We start from the raw sequence: 21,477 nt of genomic DNA, 5'->3' as shown, positions 1-21,477 counted from the left end.
GCTAGATGGCGCGCGCGTGCCTTCGATAAAATACTTGCAAATAACATTAAAATTGAGATTTACATTTTTATTCTTTACAGTGATTTATTTATCTTTAAAAATAAAAATTTATTTTTAATATAATAAATAATTTATGATTACAACATTATATTAATGTTTCATTCTGGTCATAAAATGTAACTTCTTTAAATACCGTAAAGTGGGTATACTTTGCACCATGGGTGATACTTTGCACCACCTTCTGTAAAGAAATTGTAGAGCTGGTCATCTCTGATGCATGTCATTTTTCATTCTACTTTCTATTGTTTCTGATAGATGGCACTTCAATCTACTTTTTAGTTTACAGAAGTAACAGTCGGTCGCTATTGCTTCAATGCGTTTTTCCTGTCCGAACGTAAAGAAAGTTTTCCGTCTGAAAATTGTGTCCGAAAAAATCCAGTGGAATCAGTATACTGAAACTAGTTACAACAAGTGAGTGGTCTCTAAATCGTAGGTAGTTAGGCCCTGCTTTTCCCAAATGCTGTATTTTTTAGTTACGTTGTCAAGTTTATGTAAAAATAATATTTTTTTAAGAACTGACTTGTATTGACCACATTTGGGGTAACATTGCACCAAGTGCAAAGTATCCACAAAAGGCCATAGTTAATTAATTTGATGAAAAGTCATAAAACGGCTAATACAACTTGACATGTTTGCTAAACATCTATAGGTTTTGTGTACTTACTTAATTCCTGATGGTATATTATTTTCAAAAATGTCAAGAACACACAAACAGCGGCCTTATGCCAGACGATACTGCGATTTTACACCGAAGAGAGTGGAGCAGTTTTTGGAGGCCATTCGAAATGGTACAATCAGTCAATGAAAGGCTGAAGAAATTTTCAAAATCCCCAGAAGGACGATTAACTATAAGCTCAAAGGTCAGCACACAAAACCTGTGGGAAAACCTCCAATATGTGATAAGGGCGAAGAGCAATCCTTCGTAAACTGCATAGTAGACATAAGTGAGTACGGTTTCCCAGTGAGTGTTTTTAACATTCGCTACATTCTAATAGCCTATTTGGATAGATTTGGCAGAAGAGTACGAATATTAAAGAACAACGTACCAGGCTTTGAATGGATAAGATCATTTTTGCAAAGACATAAAACCTTGACTGTAGCTAAAACTAGTCAGTTGCTTAATCGGTTGCCATTAAAAGCGTATGACGATGACGTGCGCCAGAGTTTTCAACAGTTTTTGGAAGAAAACAGATTCAACCCAAAGAATTCAGTCTTAAAACGCAGGAAAACGATACCGATAGAACCAGGTAAAAGCATTGCTCACGATCCAAATGTCGAAATGAACGTTGACGAGACACAAATGCTACCTGAACCAACTACATCAATGATCCCACCTTCCGCATCGAAACTTCCAGCATATCTGAGCATTAACTGATTATAGTTCACACGGAAGCTTTGAGGAAGAGGGAGAAGAACAAAAACGATGACTGAAACCAGTTATCGTATTTGTTCTTCCGTTTCATTAGGACCAGTAAAAAAGAAGGTGGGAGAATATGTCGTATTTCATTATGAAGGAGAAAAATTTCCGGGACAGATTTTGGAAATAAAGAAAGACAGAGCTGTTAAATCCATGCAGGAGAGTCTCAAATCGTGGAAGTGGCCGATGAAGGATGACTTTCTTCAATATTCTTGGAAGGATGTAGCGGGTTCCATAAAAGAACCGAAAATGCAATCCAAAAGAGGTTTCTTTACCGTCCCGGAACTTGACCATATTTAGACCTAATTTAATTTCAATTCCTATTACCTATGTAGTACGATATGTTTTAATATCCACCTTTTATTTTATTTAATTTTAAACCTTCAATATTGAAAAAAAAAACATTTTTGTTAGATTTTTCAATATTTTTTTTAAAAAATTTCTATCAAGTGTCTTATTTTTCCATAATTATACAATATTATAATCTGCATTTAGTGAACTGTGAGCCAAAACCCTTCATAAGGTGCAACAAAACTTGTAGGATATCCTTTACTTTGCATCAATTTGGATTCTAGTACGAAAAGTGTATAGAAAATATCATGGTGCAAAGTTGTACTTTACCCCGGGATACTTTGCACCAAAATATAAATGTAAAAAAAAAATACAGGCAAAATAGATAAAAATTTAAAAACGTATTAGACATGTTACAGGTATATGTGTTATTATATTGCAATAGTTGAAACCTCAGAAAAAGTAAGAAACCTGATCTGAATAGACAATTTTTTGAAAAAATGCAGTATTTTGGTGCAATGTATACCCACTTTACGGTATTCTATATACATTATCATCTCACTCCCACTGTTTCTAACTGCGTTAGAGCATTCCATGCCATTGGCCCCGCAACAGCAAAGCGACGTACGTTAAAGCTGGTAAGGTTTGTATCCATGGTACCAGTTGTAGGTAGTCGAAGGGTAAGAAATTAATAAATGATATTGTAAGTATTGAAATACGTATCACATAGGTGTAAAGTTCTGACTAAATATGGTAAGGCGTTATGGGCTTGTATTTAGTAAAAACATGCTTAGTTTGAAACCATCAAATTCATTTTATCTTAACAATTGATTTAGCAGTCACGTTGTGGTAAAATCTATCCATTTTTCATTAAAGTTCATTAGTAAATACCACTATTAGCATTTAGTGGTATAAACTAAGTAAAACTTGAATTAAAAATGGATAATAATTTTTAGTTTCTGTTATATTATGTTTAATAATGAGATATCATAAAAAGTTTTACATTTAATTTTTCAAAAAGAAGACTCAGTGCAACAGTATTTTCTATAATATTTACTAATAATATAATGTTTGACTTCTCCGAATAAAAAGTTTTACAAAAACTGTTTTTTCCTCCCGTAATTCGGTATATTTAAAGATCATCCTTTGTTAAAACTTTTTTTTAATTAAAAAAATATACAATTGTATCGATGTTGTGCCATTTTGCCGTTCTATCATCTAAAGATGACCACTCGATTTAGTAAAAATAAAAAATGTCCTCAAATAATCACAAATGGTCATTAAATAATATCCTTGAAATTAGCGAATGACAATAAGGTCATCGAGTGCCATCATATCCTTATCCGGCTTTGAAGATGGATTTATTTTATTGTTATTAGTGATTTGGATTTTTTAAATATATTTTTTTATCAATCATCCGGTACTTCAAAAGTGATTCGAAACAATTTTATTTTTATATTAATGCTTTTGCCATTGACTTTGTGAAGGTTTTATCCATTCTTACACATGACATTATACAGTGATGCCTCGCATAACGAACGCTTCACGCAACGAACATTTTTTCTTCCATTACGCGACTCACACAACGAGCCTCGCATCACACAACGGACTGTATCGTGTCAAGAGCTGAAAAATGAAGAGCTCCAAGCACTTCTAGTCCAGCAACACGATGAAGCTCAAAGGAAAGCTTCATCTGACAACGAGGATGAGCAATCAGATCAACCAATCTCAACTGCTGACATCAAATACATTCTGGTCAAATAGAGTTCAGAAGTTTACCGACACTTACTATCAAAACTCAGCTGAGTCTAATGTTACAAAGTACCATGTTTTATGCTACAGAACCAATTAAATATTTAACATGTATTATTATGAGAAAACCCCTTTCACACAATGAACTTTTCGCATAACGAACTTACTCCTGGAACGAATTAAGTACGTTATGCGAGGCATCACTGTAAAATAATAACTTGAGATAAATAAGATCGAATTACGGAAAACGCACAATTTTTTTCTTCATTTTGTTAAAACCTTTAAATATCTATATTTCCGTTATAAGAAATCGAAAAATGTATTTTTTATTCTTTCCCAACTGGTATGGTTGGAGCCCACAACGTCAGAATTGCATTGTCGCATTATTCGCACACATTGTTGCATTGGGCACTTCATCGTATAAACGCAGTGTTTTCTTGATTACGGTAATTATGTGTGGGTATTTAGTAGGTTACAGAAATTTGGTGACCAGTATTGCGCTTTCCTTAAAATTGTCGATATTAAATAAATATTAGCGTGAAAAATCGCTTGACCACCTTGGGAATCGAACACGGCAGCTAAACACGCTATCCGCTACACTATGAATGAGGACAAAATTCAGGTAGTATAAAATAATCGGACTAAGATTGAATCCACGTTTTTTCCCTCACAATAAAAGTCTAAAACACGTGAAATCGCTATAAAATCTTATTATTATTATTATACTACATTGTATTCTAAAATAACGTGAACTTTCTAAAGTCTGAACACGCCTAGATATTGTTTCTATTCTTCGTCAGACGTATACATATTACATATAACACATACCTGCTTATTATAATAGTCATATGAAGCGGAATTTTCTTTTTGCCGCGACTAGTGTATTTATTTATATGTAAACGTTAATAAAAATGTCGAATGGTCGATATATACGAGTATATTTCATCTTTGTGATTTATTGTTTTCTGTTAAAATCAAATATTTGTAGTTAAGCATATATAAGCATTTTTAATATATTTATATTTCTGATATCTATTGTATTCTTTCCAGTGCCCTTTTATTATATCATTACCTTTATTATTAATATATTTTTTTTAATTAAACACAGATTTTTTAAGTCTACTAAGTTGTATTTTTATTAAAAAAACACATAATAAAATACAACTTAGTAGACTCAAAAAATCTGTGTTTGATTTAAAAACTAATACAAAAATTAAAATGGAGTTCTACAAATTAAACGCCAAATCAATAAATAAATACCTTTATTATAACCTAAAATTAAATGTGTATCCACACACAGGCCATGCCTTTATGGGATCTTTTTTTTTTGCATTATATTTTTGCATTTCCCAATATATTATTCTATTATAATATATTGTGCAATGCAAAAAAAGGCCAAAAATTCTTATGTTATTTCCTGTAATTGTGTTTAATTAAATACACGATCATATTGATTTTTTAATCTGTCCTTACTTGTTTTAAATATCAGTCTCTGCAATCTTTACTGCTTTATAATATTTTTCACTACCCCTATGCACCTAAATATCTCGTTAAAAACTTTATGCACCTTTGTGATTATGATTTATTGATGTCTTGACACAAATGGGAAGTATATTGAAATGGAAATAAAAAAGTCTCGGTAATTACAGGACTTTAGCACTGCCATTCTCCGGTTTAAGAGATCAGAAAATTTACTTTTAACAAACTTCTTTAACTATATTGACAAATTAAAAATATCTTGAAATAAATTTTGTAAAACATAAATTTAAAACAAGCAGTAGCGAAGATTAGTATATTTCTATAGATTAGTGAGAACAATTGAAAATCAAAAGGCGCTATATAAATTAGACAAATATTAAAATATTATTATTATTATTAATATATCCTAGTCGTACAGGAGAAAGTGAGCAACTAACAAAACGCAAAATATTCAGGAAAAACATTTGAGTCACTTTTGCTTGGCAACAAAATAAACATCAATGCAGTTAGTCATTTTTAACAAGTCAGTATATTATAATTCCAAGTGTAAAATCCATTGGGTTTTTTTTCAGGGCGATATTAAGCTAGTAGGATATAAAATAGTCAATGATCACGTTTTTGTAAAAAATGCACTTGGTCACTTTCTCCTGTATGACTACGATATATAAAGACAAAAATCAGAATTGAGTTATATGACTGACATTCATGTCCTATTCTTGCATACTTGCAAGATCTTTTCAAACTTATCCCAAGTAATTATTTATAGTATATGTACGAGTATGCACCGAGGAAAATCGTTTGTGCGCATTTGCTTTCGAGAAAAATCGCCTAACTGCGTCCTCGCTGAATAATATAATTTAATAGCTTCAGCTCTCTGCAATTTGCTTAGCATTCCGCATTGTTTATTATTCGAGCACGCGGCAACGTAAATTGCCGCTTTTTCCATTCAGTGTCTTTCCACTCGCAAATTAAATGCACAAATAATGAACTTTACGATTTTGCTCCGCTAATATGACGTCAGGAATGACTCTGTAGCCGCAGATAATAATTCTCACCATCGCAATACATTGTGCTCTATTGCGATTTGATTTAGGTATTTGATATTGACACAATTTTACTATGCATTAGTATACGAGCACGTGTAACTTAGAACAAAACTCCTATAACTTCAGTCGGTGGGAGTTGTGCATTTTTTTTCCTTCAAAATTGCATTTATTTATTTTAAAAATATATATGTTCTTACAAATACATACATACGTAAATACAAACATTCATAAATACATATATTTTCATTTATGTATCAAATGTTAAATCAAACACTGATTTTTTGACTCTACTTAATTGTATTTTATTCTTAAATAAACACATAAAAATAAATTTTGTGAGAATTGTTTCGCCTTGTTATGTCATTTCCAAACGAATATTATTCGTTTGGAAATGCCATAATTTAGTAGACTGAAAAATCAGGGTTTGATTTTAGCATTTAACATGTAAATTAAAATGGAGTTCTACAAATTAAACGCCAAATCTATAAATATTTTTTCGTTAAAAATATATATTAACATATAAATACATACGTACATACTCGTCCAAACATTCATAAATATATATTATTTTTTTGCGGAGACTCAGTACTTTTATAATACCCTTTAAAAATTTATTTTTTTAACATAATATACACATAGAAAATAAAAATAAAAAACCTTTTTTTCGTTGTCAAAATTGTAAATTTTTTACGACATTAACTCTTCCTTTATTTTGCATTTGCTCCATATTTTTGTTCGCCCTCTTACCTTAGCTGGCAACAATTTAAAAATGAACTATGTATGCTCTGAACTAAGTGTAGAAGTGTTCTACTTCCATATTTATTGTTTTCTCTTGGGACCATAAACCCTTTGTTGTGGGCGAAGCGGGTATCATAGTCGTGCACTGTAGGATTTTTATACATTTTACTAGTTAGTTGCTCAATATGATAGTCATTCACAATATGTAACCATATATATATCCACTTTTTAACCATATAAAATCTCTTCCACGTACTGGAAGTGACTTGATATGGTTATAGGAGTTTGTACTATCCCCTACATATATATAACCGGGTACTTTTTTTTACTATATCAAAAGCAATATCTTTGTGGTACGGTAATATAACATTAAATGAATGAAAAGTATAGTGCTAGGGTACAATTTTTATTATTATTATGGAATAAAAGAACATTTTTTTAAATTTTAATAGAACCATGTATGACAGCTAACGCGTTGTATTATATAATAGTAAATTAATAACACATTTGGAATATATCTAAGAATAATCTGTCACACTACAATAATTTCGTATGACAAATATATTATGGTTACGATTATTGATGGTATTAATCAAATGATTTATGAAACTATTGTGTGTAATCGAGTCATCTTAATAAACGAATCACTTATTATTCGATTAATTCGATGAATTATTTAAATCGATAGTCATCTAGTAATAATTGTCTTACCCGGATGAATCAATGGAATGACTTCGATGGAATATCATTTACTATTACTTCAAAGAAAAATGTAAATAGTTAAATAATCATATTTATATTGTTCTTATTTCTTTAAATTTTCTAACAATAAAAGTACTGACTATGTTGTCACTTTTTATGTTAATATATTAATCAAAGAAAAGTGAAAAATCGCCATTGTTTTGTGAATGACAATTTCAGCTTTTGACAATAGACTGGCAGATTTTGTCTAGAGGCATTTGAACTTTTATCCTTTAAATGGGATATGTTTATTTCATGACATACATACTATCCGCGTAAAAAACACCTCATGCGGGTAACAAATAAAATCTCGTCGGAGTGTAATAAAGAAAAATGTGTTTTAATTCTTGTATTGTACCGAGAAAGCGTTGTGTGTGTTTTTTTTAAATACATTTTCTCTTTAATTTATTGCGAGTACAATACTCCTTTGTTACATAGAAAACAATGGAAATACTTACATCTCAAATTATGCACGCTGAATTTCTTACATACTCTACTATCATAACTATTACTACATGGAAAAGAACACATAAGTTTTAAAAAAAAGTAATTGGCGTATTTTTAATATTTTGTATAATTACGTATTTAAAATATAACATTTTATATAATTACATATTTTTATGTTTCCTCTGCTTGGCATATTCACGAATATTTACCTTTACGATTTTACCTACCCCGCCCTAAAATGGGGATTTGAAATACCCCTAAAACAATGTTACACTCTATAACTTGATAATCATTCTAGCAATTTTATCCATATTTTTCTAAATATTTATTATAATACTCAAAAAGACTTTTGCATTTTTTGTTTTAAAATATTCATCTTAAATGTTTTAATTTTGATAAATATTTACGCGATCTACGGTCAAATACATAGATACGTGATCCAATGGCGCAACGGTCCATGTCACCGTGTAATATTTATGTTTACCCGAGACATTATATTTATTTCACTCCAACTACTGCGCGCTACAACTGTGTGGAAGCGAGACGGTAATGATGATATTCTGCATCATGCAAATTAAGCGTTCTTTTAATCATTCACGCTAGGATTAGCGCAGTCGATCTGTGAACATGCTACTGACTCCACGTAGTTTGTCGCAAGCTCCGTATTATTATTACATACAATATTTCTATGAATAGGAAGAGGGCTTTCAAATATCTATTTTCGAAGCATGTGCAGTTTTTATATACGTCGTATGAGGAAGGTTAAATTAAATATAGGCATAATCCAAAACCATTCATTTGGTCAACCTCGATTTTTTACGATGCCATAGTTCAAAACTCAATGTCGCTTCCTCCTGGAAAACCTTGCGTTTTTCCACAAAACTGTCTAAAAAAGTGTATTAATTATTTTTTCCCACTAATCTTAGTAATGACACTTTTTCATTATGTGTACATACATGCACTGACCACCGTAAAGATAAACCTTAATACTTTTTTTTGACTTGAAGACTATTTTTCTTCAAATGTTGATGACATGTTTACGATTTGACGTTTTTTTAACTGTGTGAATGAATACAAAATGAAATTAAAATAAATTATTGGTTTTTATTTTAAAAATATGTAAAGTGATTATTTTGATATTTGTAATAGATTATTTCTTCACAAATACTTTCAAATGTCATAAAATACCACAATGGTAATTTCTTAACCGAAATTTAGGGAAATTATTTATTATTGGCTTTTTTGTGTTGTCACTTTTACGTAATTTTTTACTGTCCACAACTGTTGTGACGTTTAGGTAACTATAATTTTATTTTATGAAGAAAGTATTAGTATTAACTTTCAAACATATTTTTTGTTTGCATTTTACTTAAACTATAAGAGATACAATAAAATTAAAATAAAACATTCAACGATATTTTATCTCATAAGCGATATTTACCTAAATTATATAAAGTGGGTGATAATATTCAACAAATAGTATCTGTAACATCTAACAAATATTTGTAACTAAGGAAGAAAAATACTATATTTTTAATTTTAGTTTTACTTGGTAAATACCACTATTTCTTAAAATTTATTGTGACACGTGTTTCAATGCATTCCGAATCATTTTCAAACACTATATGTGAAGCTAAGTCAAAATTTTAGAGTTGCGTCCTTGGGACGTTGAAGGATGAAGTGGCTGTTTATTATTATTTTTTTTTTATTTACAAGAAATAGTGGTATTTTCCAATTAAAACTTATATTACAAATCGATATATACCTCACTGTAAATATTGAATCATTTAATGAAACTAAAGATTCTTAATACATATTATACAGAATTATATTTAAAAAATATTTATCACTTAATTTTTCGTTTTTTTTTAAAGTTTTTTTCGTTGGTCAGAGCGGTCCATGATTAAAAATATGAATCAAGGTTGTGGTAGATTGGGCTCGAACCTAGGAACTCTGAATCAAAGTCTGCGACACTAACCATGGGACCACAACCTCATAATTCTCCTGTCTGTTTATTGCAGTGACTCGTTCATGTATTCGGATGCAAGTATTATACAAGTCGAAATATTTTCATGAATTGGTGGAAATATCGCAGTTGCTAAACGAAATTTCGCTTTTTACGGTCAGGTTAAAGCAATGCACTTTCTATTTCGCAAGAAAATTGGCTAACTGGTGAATTCTACGATGTTTTAATGAAATAGGTAACTTGGGATTATATTGTAGAGTTCGTTTTTTTAGTTATTGCAGTTCTATAGTATACATCAACATTTACGATTAGTCTTTTAGTTAAATACTCGTCCCTTTAAAACCTTCGTATAGTAAAAATAACCGTTTGAGTTTCAATTCAACTATTAGAATGTGGCTGGAATATTTTTTGTCGATACATTTAATATTTATTTTTTGGCATCCCAATATAGATAACGAATAATATGATTGTCTGGGTATTTACACGGCTTATGACCTCTCATAGGTTGGTTATGTGATCACTTTACAGACGTGCTACATTCATCATTTTTCTACCCTAAATAACAACACTACTCAAATTTTTGGAGCTCCTAGATATATGATCAATATCATGACACAGCACATATGAGTTCACAACAGCCATCTATCTTGGATTGAGAAAGCTTTTATTTAGCAGAGACCCTTCTATTTGGATATATGCAAGATATGAACCCCGGATTATTTTAGATTAATTTGATGTCTGATGATATTTTGGCCTCCCTGAAAATTGAACCCGGGACCTCCATCATGGAATCTAAATTCGCTCACCACTACACTACGGAGGCGGACAAAAATATTTATATACACATAAGAAGTATATTTATATACTCTAAGAAGCATATCAGGCAAGAGTCTTCGAGATAGAATAAGAAATGCCAGTATCAGGGAAATATGCGAGATCGAAGATGTCGTTAGGTGGGGAAGGCAACGAAGGAGACAATGGTATGCGCATGTGAAGAGAATGGAACCATCCAGACTCCCCCAAATCGCACTGTACGGCCAACCCCATGGTAGACGACTCCCGGGCAGACCACCAAAGAGATGGGTCGATAGCAGGGAATGGACATCGCAGGAGGCTAATCCCTCTTAAAAACAGGCCACAAGGCCTAAAACAAGATGAAGAAAAAGAAGACATAAGAAGTATTTACACGTTCTGTGGTGTTCATTAAACACATTTATTAACTTTTCGAGTGACACCTCAAGGGAGCAGTCCTTTATTCCTCTTTTTAGTACTGAAAATACATATGCGACGAGAACATCTGGCTACTCGAATATAAACCCTTTGTGTGGGGTCGCGAGTCACAAAAGAAAATCGGTGACTCTTCACGCGTGTATGTTTAGTTACTTAGAATAAAAAATGAATACCCTGACTTCGTGAGGTCCTTTGTTTGCGTTTCTTGGGCCGGACAAATACACGGAAATAAGTGCTACTTTGCGGGAGCAATGTACGCCGACTTAACCCTAAAATACTAAACTATCGTATAAATTACGACGGAAAAATTACGATTCTTGGAAAACACAATGTTAGCGTCGTTCCTACGCCCCCTGCTTTACAGTACGTTCCTTATACACCTTTATTTTTTTTATTATCACTACATGATCTCTTAAAACCAAAGAATGTTACTTTTTTGTTTTTTTTTTATATTTTTTTTATTGGAAAACCAACAGAATATTTCGACAAAAATAACATAGTATGATAAAATACAAAAAATAACAATTCCAATTAGAGGTTTCCACCTAAGTAATCTAAAAATAAAACAATTTAAATAAACTGTCATAAAAGTATAACTATATAGAACATTTATTTATCAACTGGTCAAATAGACATAAACAATATTTCTTTTAAACGTATTAAAAGAAACATTATTGATGTCTATTTCATCAAGCATTTCATTGCACATATCGCAGGCTCGATTTAAAAATGAATTTTGGTAGGACTTGGTGTGCATTTTACTTGTAGAAGTTTTTGATTATCTTATTTATTCCCGTTTTATTTATGAGTCGTATTTTTTACGAATGTTTATTTACAACGTCGCTCGCAGGATAGTTCAGTAATCTAGGGTTAATATAATTAAACTGAACGTTCCTTAACGACGTATCGATAATTTTTTATTTGGTATTTTAGAGGATTGGGGAAAAGGGATATGGAAAATATAAGATAATTAAGAAAAAATGACTGGATGTTACACTGTATGAAACATACAGTGTAACATCCAGACATCATCGTCATAATCACCAATTGAAAAATAAACATACATATTTACATTTGTCAGACATTTTTCTTCTTTCTTGCTACAATTTCATCAAACCCAAACAACCCACCTTCAACAACAATATAAAGCTGTATAATCTGCTTCCACAATCCATTAAGTCGTTAAATAATGAAACTATGTATGAGTGCTTTTTATAATTGGAAAACGGAGGTGGGTAGATTTAAAATACATCGCATCATTTGGCTGTCATCTAATTTGCATGAATACTATAACAGATAAATAACTAACAAATATGTTATTTTAATTATATTGTTTAAGAAATATTGTAAAATGTGCTTTCGGTACCGGAAAACCCAGTGATACAACATGATGCATCATTTGTGAATACATAATTGCACTTATATATGTATATATATATTTTTTTTAAATCAGTTTTTTTTTATTTATTCCAAAAATTTTCAAGTTCATTATTACTTTTTAGTTCCACAGTATTTATTTTTAACTACACGGTATTTATTTGTTCAGCAGTGACTTTTCTGATAATAATTTTTATCCATATTTTTTTTTTGGTAAATATAACTGTTTCTTGAAATTATATGCGGTTTTTGATAATTATACTGAATGTATCGAATCACGTGTCACGATAGATTTTAATAAATTGCGGTAGTTTACCAAGTAAAACTAAAATAAAAAAGGAAAGTTTTATTCACTATTAACTGATGCACACCATTGACTTTTGAAATACTTTATAGATGAAACAATCTCGTATATTTGGGATAATAAATACAGTTAACTTATATCTACAAACATACATCATATTATACAATACATAACAATTCGCGTCGTGATTAAAATCCTACTTCCATACTATCCTTGTATTATCGATAATCTAAATCAAGCAAGTTGGCAGTAATTATCCCTTTTCATATGTTTTTGAAATGTTTACGTATCTTACGAAAATTGAAAACGTTTTCTCACAAACGTATTCCAACAAAAAGCACTGAAGGTCGCAATACTAATTTCAGTATATTTTTGTCAGTGAAATTAAACATTATGTAATAAAGATAATTAAAAAAAAAATGTAGTATTAATATTTTATTTCGGTCATTTAAAGCTTGATGACACTTCTTATGTTGTGAGAACATCTACAAACTTCCGTAACATTTTACATCATAGACAGAATATTTTTATTTATTATTCTAATTCAATTGATAACTTCAACACATTTATTTTTTCCTATATGTACCTGACGTTGCTGTGGCTCAGTCTGCTTAAATAAAAATAGATAAAATAGAAACTGCACATTTTTCATTATGTACTCGCACAAGTTCACAATGCTTGCGAAGTAATAAATATATTTTTAAAATATCTAAAAAAAATGCAATCGAAAACATTGAAAATGCTGAATGACTGCAGCTATCGAGAAGCATGCTGTTCGCCATGAGCAATATATTCTAATAGGTGGCATTGCCATCGCGGTTAAAAATGCTAGATTCAGGTTGTATAAAATCTCGCACGTCGGGGCATAGTCTATTTTATTTTATATATCGGGCTTGTATATAATTGAGACGTTTTAATTACTATGACGTCGCACTATTCAGCGCTAACAATGCCGGAACATGAGTTGAATCTAATTTATAATAATTGTAACAAAAATAAATTATTCGCCAATTTCTCGAAAAGTATGCCGAAAGTTTGGGGAATTCTTCACGCAGATTTCGAAGCGCGATATAGCGTTTGATCAGATGCATGCAATTTAATTGAGCTAAAATCTTAAATCTTGACGTCTGAAAGGCGAATGTTTTTAATGTGCAGTCACGCACACAGCTCTCAGATAATTACGTTTATCAATGCAACTGTTTATTAATTATTTTAATGAGATACGAAGTACCTTCGTCTTTGTGCTATGATTCCTCGAAATAACCGCGGTGCCTCTTACTAAATAAAACACGTATTTCTTGACAGCTTTTGTCACTTGGTATTTTGATTTTTTTTTATTGCACTGTTGTTTCATATATTTTAATATTTTCATTTGTTGGGTATTTGAAAATAAAGATGTTAGAAATGTGTAGTTTGTATGTCCTTTCTTTTCTATGTAACTAAACTGAGCCACAGCAACGCGTGGTCGGGTAGAACATGTGTATATATGACTCATCATAGACAAATACTAACAGATATGTTATATATATATATATATATATATATATATATATATATATATATATATATATATATATATATATATATATATATATATATATATATATATATATATATATATATATATATATATATATATATATATATATATATATATATATATATATATATATATATATATATATATATATATATATATATATATATATATATATATATATATATATATATATATATATATATATATATATATATATATATATATATATATATATATATATAAAAAAGTCGTAAAATTGTGTTGATTTTAATTCCGATTTTACGATCTTATTTTGAGTGGTTTTTAATTTGAATAATATCAGCAATACGTTATATAATATCACCAACCTAATGACACGCTTTTATAACTATACTCGTTGTAAGCATCTGAACAAAACCACACCGTTTGAAATCAGTGTCCTTCATTAGTTTGCATTGAATACGTTTAAAGTACTTACGGATAAATGCAGACATTTTATCTTTTATTCCGAGACGAGCGTTGATGAGCCTATGTCATAGAAAACCGTAATCTCAGTTGTTTTGTGTTTTATGTATATATAAGGTGAGGATAATAAGGAAGTTACACGCGATGCTGTTAATTCTTTTTAACGTCTTCCCATTAATTCGAATGGACAGAGAAGGTTTATTATAATCATATTTTTCTTACTTTTTTTTACCAAAATGTTAGTAATATTATAGTATTTAACCACTCACGAAGATTTTTATGTCTACCGGTTTTGAGATGTACCCGTCTCTTCGTCAGGACAATCACTACAACAGAATGCAAACAATACTACCCGTCACCACCATAGCATTATTCACACATTCAAAACTGCACAAAATGTTTATGTGAATAATGCTGTGGTGGTGGCGGGTAGTATTGTTAGCATGCTGTTGTAGTGATTGTCCTGACGAAGAGACGGGTACGTCTCGAAACCGGTAGACATAAAAATCTCGGTGAATGGTTAAGTATATACTAATATTACTAAAAAAATTGTAAAAAAAAGTAACAATGAGTAACCTCAAAGTAAATGCTTTCAATATTAATAATATTGAAAATATATCATTCTTTTTAGTAGATGTACTACTTCCAGCTAGCAAATTTTTGCAACCTTCTATATGTTTGACCGTTCTTGCCGAAATGAATATTCAGCCCACCTTTTTCTGAAATGACTATCCATAAACATGCTAATATCATACTATATACTGTGTTCCACGATATATTTTTCTCGCTTCCACTGATATTTGTATTCCTCAAGGCAATCTTAGTAATTTTCTTTTTTAATGTTACATTTAAAATATTATTCGAATATGGCTAGTTTATTTTGTAGGACATCTTGTATTCGTATTTGTTTCCCTTAGATGTTACAACTTATGACAGTGAAACGGCTATATGCCGAAACAATCCTTACGTATACATTTTAGTATTACTCTCAGACAATGCAAGAAAACCCAGCAAAACACAAAAATCACAATTAACACACACCTCTGTAGGTCAAAAGAACTTTGACTATCATGCAATTCGCCATACATAAAGTGACTATACGTCCCGTTTTGAACGGGACCGTCCCGTTTTTAGAATACCTGTCCCGTTGGCCCCAAGTAATGTTTCGGGACGTCGAAATGTCCCGTTTTCAAAAAAAGAGCAACACACGTAAACAATTTTTTTTAAAAGTGCAACAAAATCGACGGTTGTTTGTAGTATATTGCTTATTCCATTCTTATTTAAAAGCAAACCCACTCATACTTAAGAAAATTTGTTCACCAGAAAAATATAAAATAACATTTTTTTTAAATTTGAATTGAATTTGAATTGAATGCAGTCGAAATGCGATCTCTCAGAAGAATGTGCGACAAAACTATGTATGATAGATGTGCGAATAGTGAAATTAGGAAGGAATGCAAAGCTGAGAAAAGCATTATCGATAAAATTAAGAAAGGTGTGTTGAGATGGTTTGGACATGTAGAACGAATGAGTGAGGAAAGAACGATAAAACAAATTTATGAGGCGAATGTTATTGGGAAAAGAAGCAGAGGAAGACCGAGAAAAACATGGCACGATCAGGTATGCCAAATACTTGAAAGTTGTCAGGTTAGGAGTCGTAACAATCGGCGGGTACGTATGAGGAGATGCATGAACGTAGAAGAGGCGAAAAATGTTTGCAAGGACAGAGTGGTGTTGCGCTCTATTCTCTCTGCCTACCCCTGCGGGGAAGCGGCGTGATGGTTAGTTTAGTTTAGACAATTTTTTTTTCATATTTATATTATTTATTCCTCTTATTTTCTTTATCAACATTCCATTTCTTTTTATTAATACATAAAAACTATGAAAAATACATGTTTTAATATACATACTTTTACGTAAAAATTGATAGATGTCCCGTTTTGAGGACAAAAATAAACGGTCAGTTAAACCATACATAAAGTCATTAAATAACAAAATTAAGTATAAAAGAGCTATTCATAAATGGATAATAGGGGGTAGGTAGATCTGAAGATCGCATCATTCGGCCATATCGTATTTGATTGCATGTCGTAAATAATTTTCTTTTATATAGTTTTATAAATAAGTATTGAAAAATGTGCCTTCGGCACGGGCAAACTCGGTTTGGGCACATAATTTTAATTTCAATTCGTAATTATGTGTATATTGAAAAATAAATCAATTTTACTATTTTCCCATTCAAACAAAGAAATTTATCGGATACATACGTATTTTATTATTGTATTGAATTTATTGACATGGATGTCTTTGAAGTCGGGCCAATCGTCGTCGTGGAAACATGAAAAATATACATTTTTAAATTAAATTATTAACTGTTTAATTTATTCAGCATCCATGTAGGAACTCGTCTGAAGTCTGGGTTCGAATCCTGGGAGGGGTCAAATAAATTTAAGTGATTTTTTCACTCTAATATTTATTCAATATTACCCTGGACTGGTACCTTAAGCGGAGGGCTTATCACGTTTCCTCGTGTGTTTACGATCAAGATAACACTGCTTTTATATGATGCAGTGCCCTATGCACCATTGGGGTGCGGATAAGGGTTTGAATGAAAAAAAAATTGAAGACACTTTTCTGACGATCATCATACACATAATTACAATTTAAAATAATTTCCCCTTACTGGGTTTTTCCGAGCTAAAACCACATTTTACAATATTTGTTTATAAAACCATATAAAAAGTAAATTGCTTATGCCATGTAATCAAATACGACATGACCGAATAATGTGATCTTATCTAAGATCTACACACCTCCGTTCAGAGGCTTGCATTCTATATAGGCAGAAAAGCAGTGCCTACCCTGGATTACTCGCCTTCCATATAGAAACACGACCAGTGCCTGCTATGCTTTATCCGTACCCAACCCTGATTTAAAACTCTGTACGCCACTGCCTTCATTATCCATTTACGAATAGCTCTTTTATATTTAGTCCTTTTTTTATTGACTTTATATACTTATAAATGATTGGTAAAGATCACGTATTATATGCTGTGTTTCAAAGTAATGAATAAAGTTTTTTTGACGGTTTCGTTTTAACAACAAAAAAAAGACATTCATTTGTTTCATTAATTGATTCGGCAAGCAATTTGTGGTATATCTATTAATTTTCAGTTAAAGGTATTTAAACGATAAACTTTAATTTTTAAATGACTAAAGGAATCTTAAAATTTCCTCGCGGTTTTGAATTCTATCTTATATGATTTTTTTTAATCACGGCTTCTTCAATTATTTATAGTGATCATATGTTATTTCTCTTGAGTGAATAAGATGGAAGAAATGTCCATTTTCGGATATCCGATTCGACTCAAGACGAAAGTGACTTTTATACAACCGTCATATCTGGCGGACACGCCCGACATTCGAATAAATATCGACTTAAAAATGTGTCATCTTTGCATTTCAATTTTTGCATACCATACTCGTGACTGGTTTGGTAATAATGTATGACGGGTTGACACAGTTTAAAAGAAATCACAAATAACAAAAAATATGGCCATAGCATAGTAATTTCCGTTATAAGAGAGAATGGCGATGTTTATCGATTTCGACAATGCTTTATGTATCGTATAGCATTGTCGTATTGTTCAAATCGTAGCATTAATTTTTCTCCCTTTTTTAATAAACAAGTACCCGTTTTATTATATGTATATCGGTAGTATTAACTTAATTAAGAAAAGTATGATTGAATTCATCCACACAGATACAGACTTTTAGAATTAGGCTGTGGTATAGTCAGCGCTGGATTAAGGCATTTTGGACCAAAAGGTTACTAGGAAAATAGGTCGAATTATAATGCAAATAACAGTGATCAATCAAACAAAACAGGCATTCACTGCAAGCTATTATCGTGTACTTATACTGTACACAAAATCCATAAATCCTCAAAATTATTCTACACATGTTTTCAGATAAAAAAATACTTTCATTGTTTGCTCAAATTTTGAGATTAAGTCATTCTTATTTATATTTTTACCAGTTTATATTTTTAAACCCCTAGATGTACGTTACAATCACGTCTTATGTATGTACTCCTCGGACATGACTTTTTGACAAAAAATTATGTATGAGACTCGCGCGGTAGAAGTGATACTAGGTTATAGAAACAGTCGATAATATGCATTGCTCTCTTTGCGGTTGTTGCCGATTTTATTATTTCAGGATTAGAAAAAGGTTTTGTGCACTTTAATTGAAGAAAATCTCTCTTAATGAAATGATATATTTCTTTCACTCTCCAATTTCCATACATTCATGAAGAAATACATTCAGAAAGAAATTATAGGTTTGTGATAGCTGAAGTATAATGCAAATAATTTAGACTGCAAATTTTCTAGATAACAGAAGAATACTGTGTCGATGTTAGTGCCTGATCTGGTGGTAGACTGATCTTTTGTCAGAGTTCAATTTTAACTTGAATTTATCATCCGAAAATCCTATTAATGGTTGAGGTTCGTCAGAATTGATGTTGAAATCACCACTTTTAATCTTTGTCATTAGTTCTATTCCCTTATTGCGTATCGTGGGCCAATAAGCTAAGCATTAGGGTTAATCCGGTCCTGGTGTAGTTTGCGGGTAGGTGCCCAGTTTTGGGAATTCAAAACACATTCCTGATATTTTCTTTGTACTTACAATGTGGTGAGGGTGTAAATGTGATTGATATTGAAGAATTTATTGACTTGTTTCTCAGCCCCAGTCTCTCGTTTGTTAACAGCGCGAGGTAAGGAGATCGCTACTCTACTCCCCCCTTGCAGTCAGTCCTGCACATGCTGCTCTCTCTAAACGTTCATTTCCCTTGTGATTCCGGTTTTGTCCATATGAAAAGTAAGTCTCTTTTACTATTTACAGCACCGGACGTAGGTGGATAAAGGGTGTAGGGCTCTAGAATATAAACTGTCATATTTATCCCAATTTTGACTTCCTCGCCATCTATGGGTCGTTTATGAACTCGCCTACTAACTTAACGATTTTGTTCACATACCTACGCTAAGGTTTCTCAGTGGAACTAATGTAAATAACAAAAAAAAACATATATATATATATATATATATATATATATATATATATATATATATATATATATATATATATATATATATATATATATATATATATATATATATATATATATATATATATATATTTATATATATATATATATATAATAGTATTAAATCCTTCAGTACAATTAATTTCGTCATTTCTTGTAGCTTAGTAATTCAACCAATGAAATAAAAATATGGCTACTAATTTGTCCATTTGTAATTTTAGTTTTACTTGGTAAATACCACTATTTTTTTCAAATCTATTGTGACACGTGTTTCGGTGCATTCCGCATCATTTTCAAACGCCTAATAGATTTTAAGAAATAGTGGTATTTACTAAGTAAAACTTAAATTAAAAATTGATAGATTTTAACACAAAGTGACTGCCGAATCAATTAATGAAACTACTGATTGTTGTTTTAAATATAGGTTTTGATACGTCAGAGTTACAATTACAACTTCTATCATCGCAAAGCGACTCCAAATGCCGTTATTTTTTAAAGTGGCGTTATTTTTACACTACTTTCACAGTTTCTTTTACTTAATCTTTATCACCAGTTTAACTATATATCATATTACGTTATCACGGAAATTTCGGGAGTATCCGATGCACAAAAAAACTTTAAAACATCATCGTACTATATGTAGATTCTACCATAAAGTGAATTTGGCTTAGTTTAGTAAGGTACCACAAATAAAAATAAAAGGCACTGAAACTTCTTTTAATTTTCTTTTCTAACCCTTTGTATTCCCTTTTTAACCCTGCTTAACTGATAACCTTTAAGACTGGCAATTTAATAACAATCTGAACAATAATTATATTCATTCGAACTGCTACTGACTGTTGATATATTTTATTCCCAAAGTATTATTTATTAATTCGTCATTAACTCTGTGAATGACATTTTGATTTTTTAAAATTAAACACCTGTATAAAACCACTTAATGAGTTTTATTTCATTACACACGACTAGTTTCGAAAACTACAGATATTTTCCTCTACAGGTGAAATGTAAAACTTTAAATGTAAGTTTTAAATTTTAGCGTGCAATTTTTAAAAAATAATTATTTCTTAAGTGTTTTAATTATTAATATTAACGCCACTTATATGTCATGAATCTCCGATGCGAATCAATGAGCTTCGGTAACGTTTTATTGACAGTAAATTGATAATTTTACTGACCATCTCAGGGGCGCTTTAGATTTTTATTGAAATCTACGTGCATATATTTATAATCGTTAAGTTTTTTTTAACCAGCCCATATATTTGTGCACTGTATATATATAAATAAAATAATAACCAGGTATGTTCGGGATTCTTGACATTATTTACTAACACTTGATGAAGAGGTTATTGAAAGAACGCCATATTGCAACAATTCGGAACATTGTGCTCACAAAGAGAAATAAAAATAGCATGACCAATGATCACTATAGTTCTCATGTTGGTTTTTTTAGACACAAATAAATAAGCTCCGTCTACATCGTTTTATTTATTGTCACTTTCCTTTTTGTTTTATTTTTCTTGTGACTTAAAATAATC

The 21,477-nt window shown here is 30.9% G+C and overlaps 1 protein-coding gene across 2 annotated transcripts in view; it reads left to right on the top strand.

Annotated features, from left to right (window-relative positions):
* LOC148301116 (protein fem-1 homolog CG6966) overlaps positions 1 to 21,477 on the top strand; it is a 141,186-nt gene that overhangs the window by 70,565 nt on the left and 49,144 nt on the right. The window contains exon 1 of one of the 2 annotated variants that reach the window (XM_088273799.1): positions 19,604 to 19,713. The exons of the other annotated variant lie outside the window; for it this stretch is intronic. The gene's annotated coding sequence lies outside the window, so the exon portion shown is untranslated. Of the gene's footprint in view, positions 1 to 19,603; positions 19,714 to 21,477 lie in introns of those variants that run through there. 2 annotated transcript variants of the gene reach the window in all.

This window comes from Brachycentrus maculatus, unplaced genomic scaffold, assembly GCF_059751285.1.
Source record: "Brachycentrus maculatus isolate JH-2025_06_01 unplaced genomic scaffold, ASM5975128v1 h1tg000604l, whole genome shotgun sequence".
NCBI classification, from domain to species: domain Eukaryota; kingdom Metazoa; phylum Arthropoda; class Insecta; order Trichoptera; family Brachycentridae; genus Brachycentrus; species Brachycentrus maculatus.
This window is presented reverse-complemented; position numbering and strand designations above follow the sequence as displayed.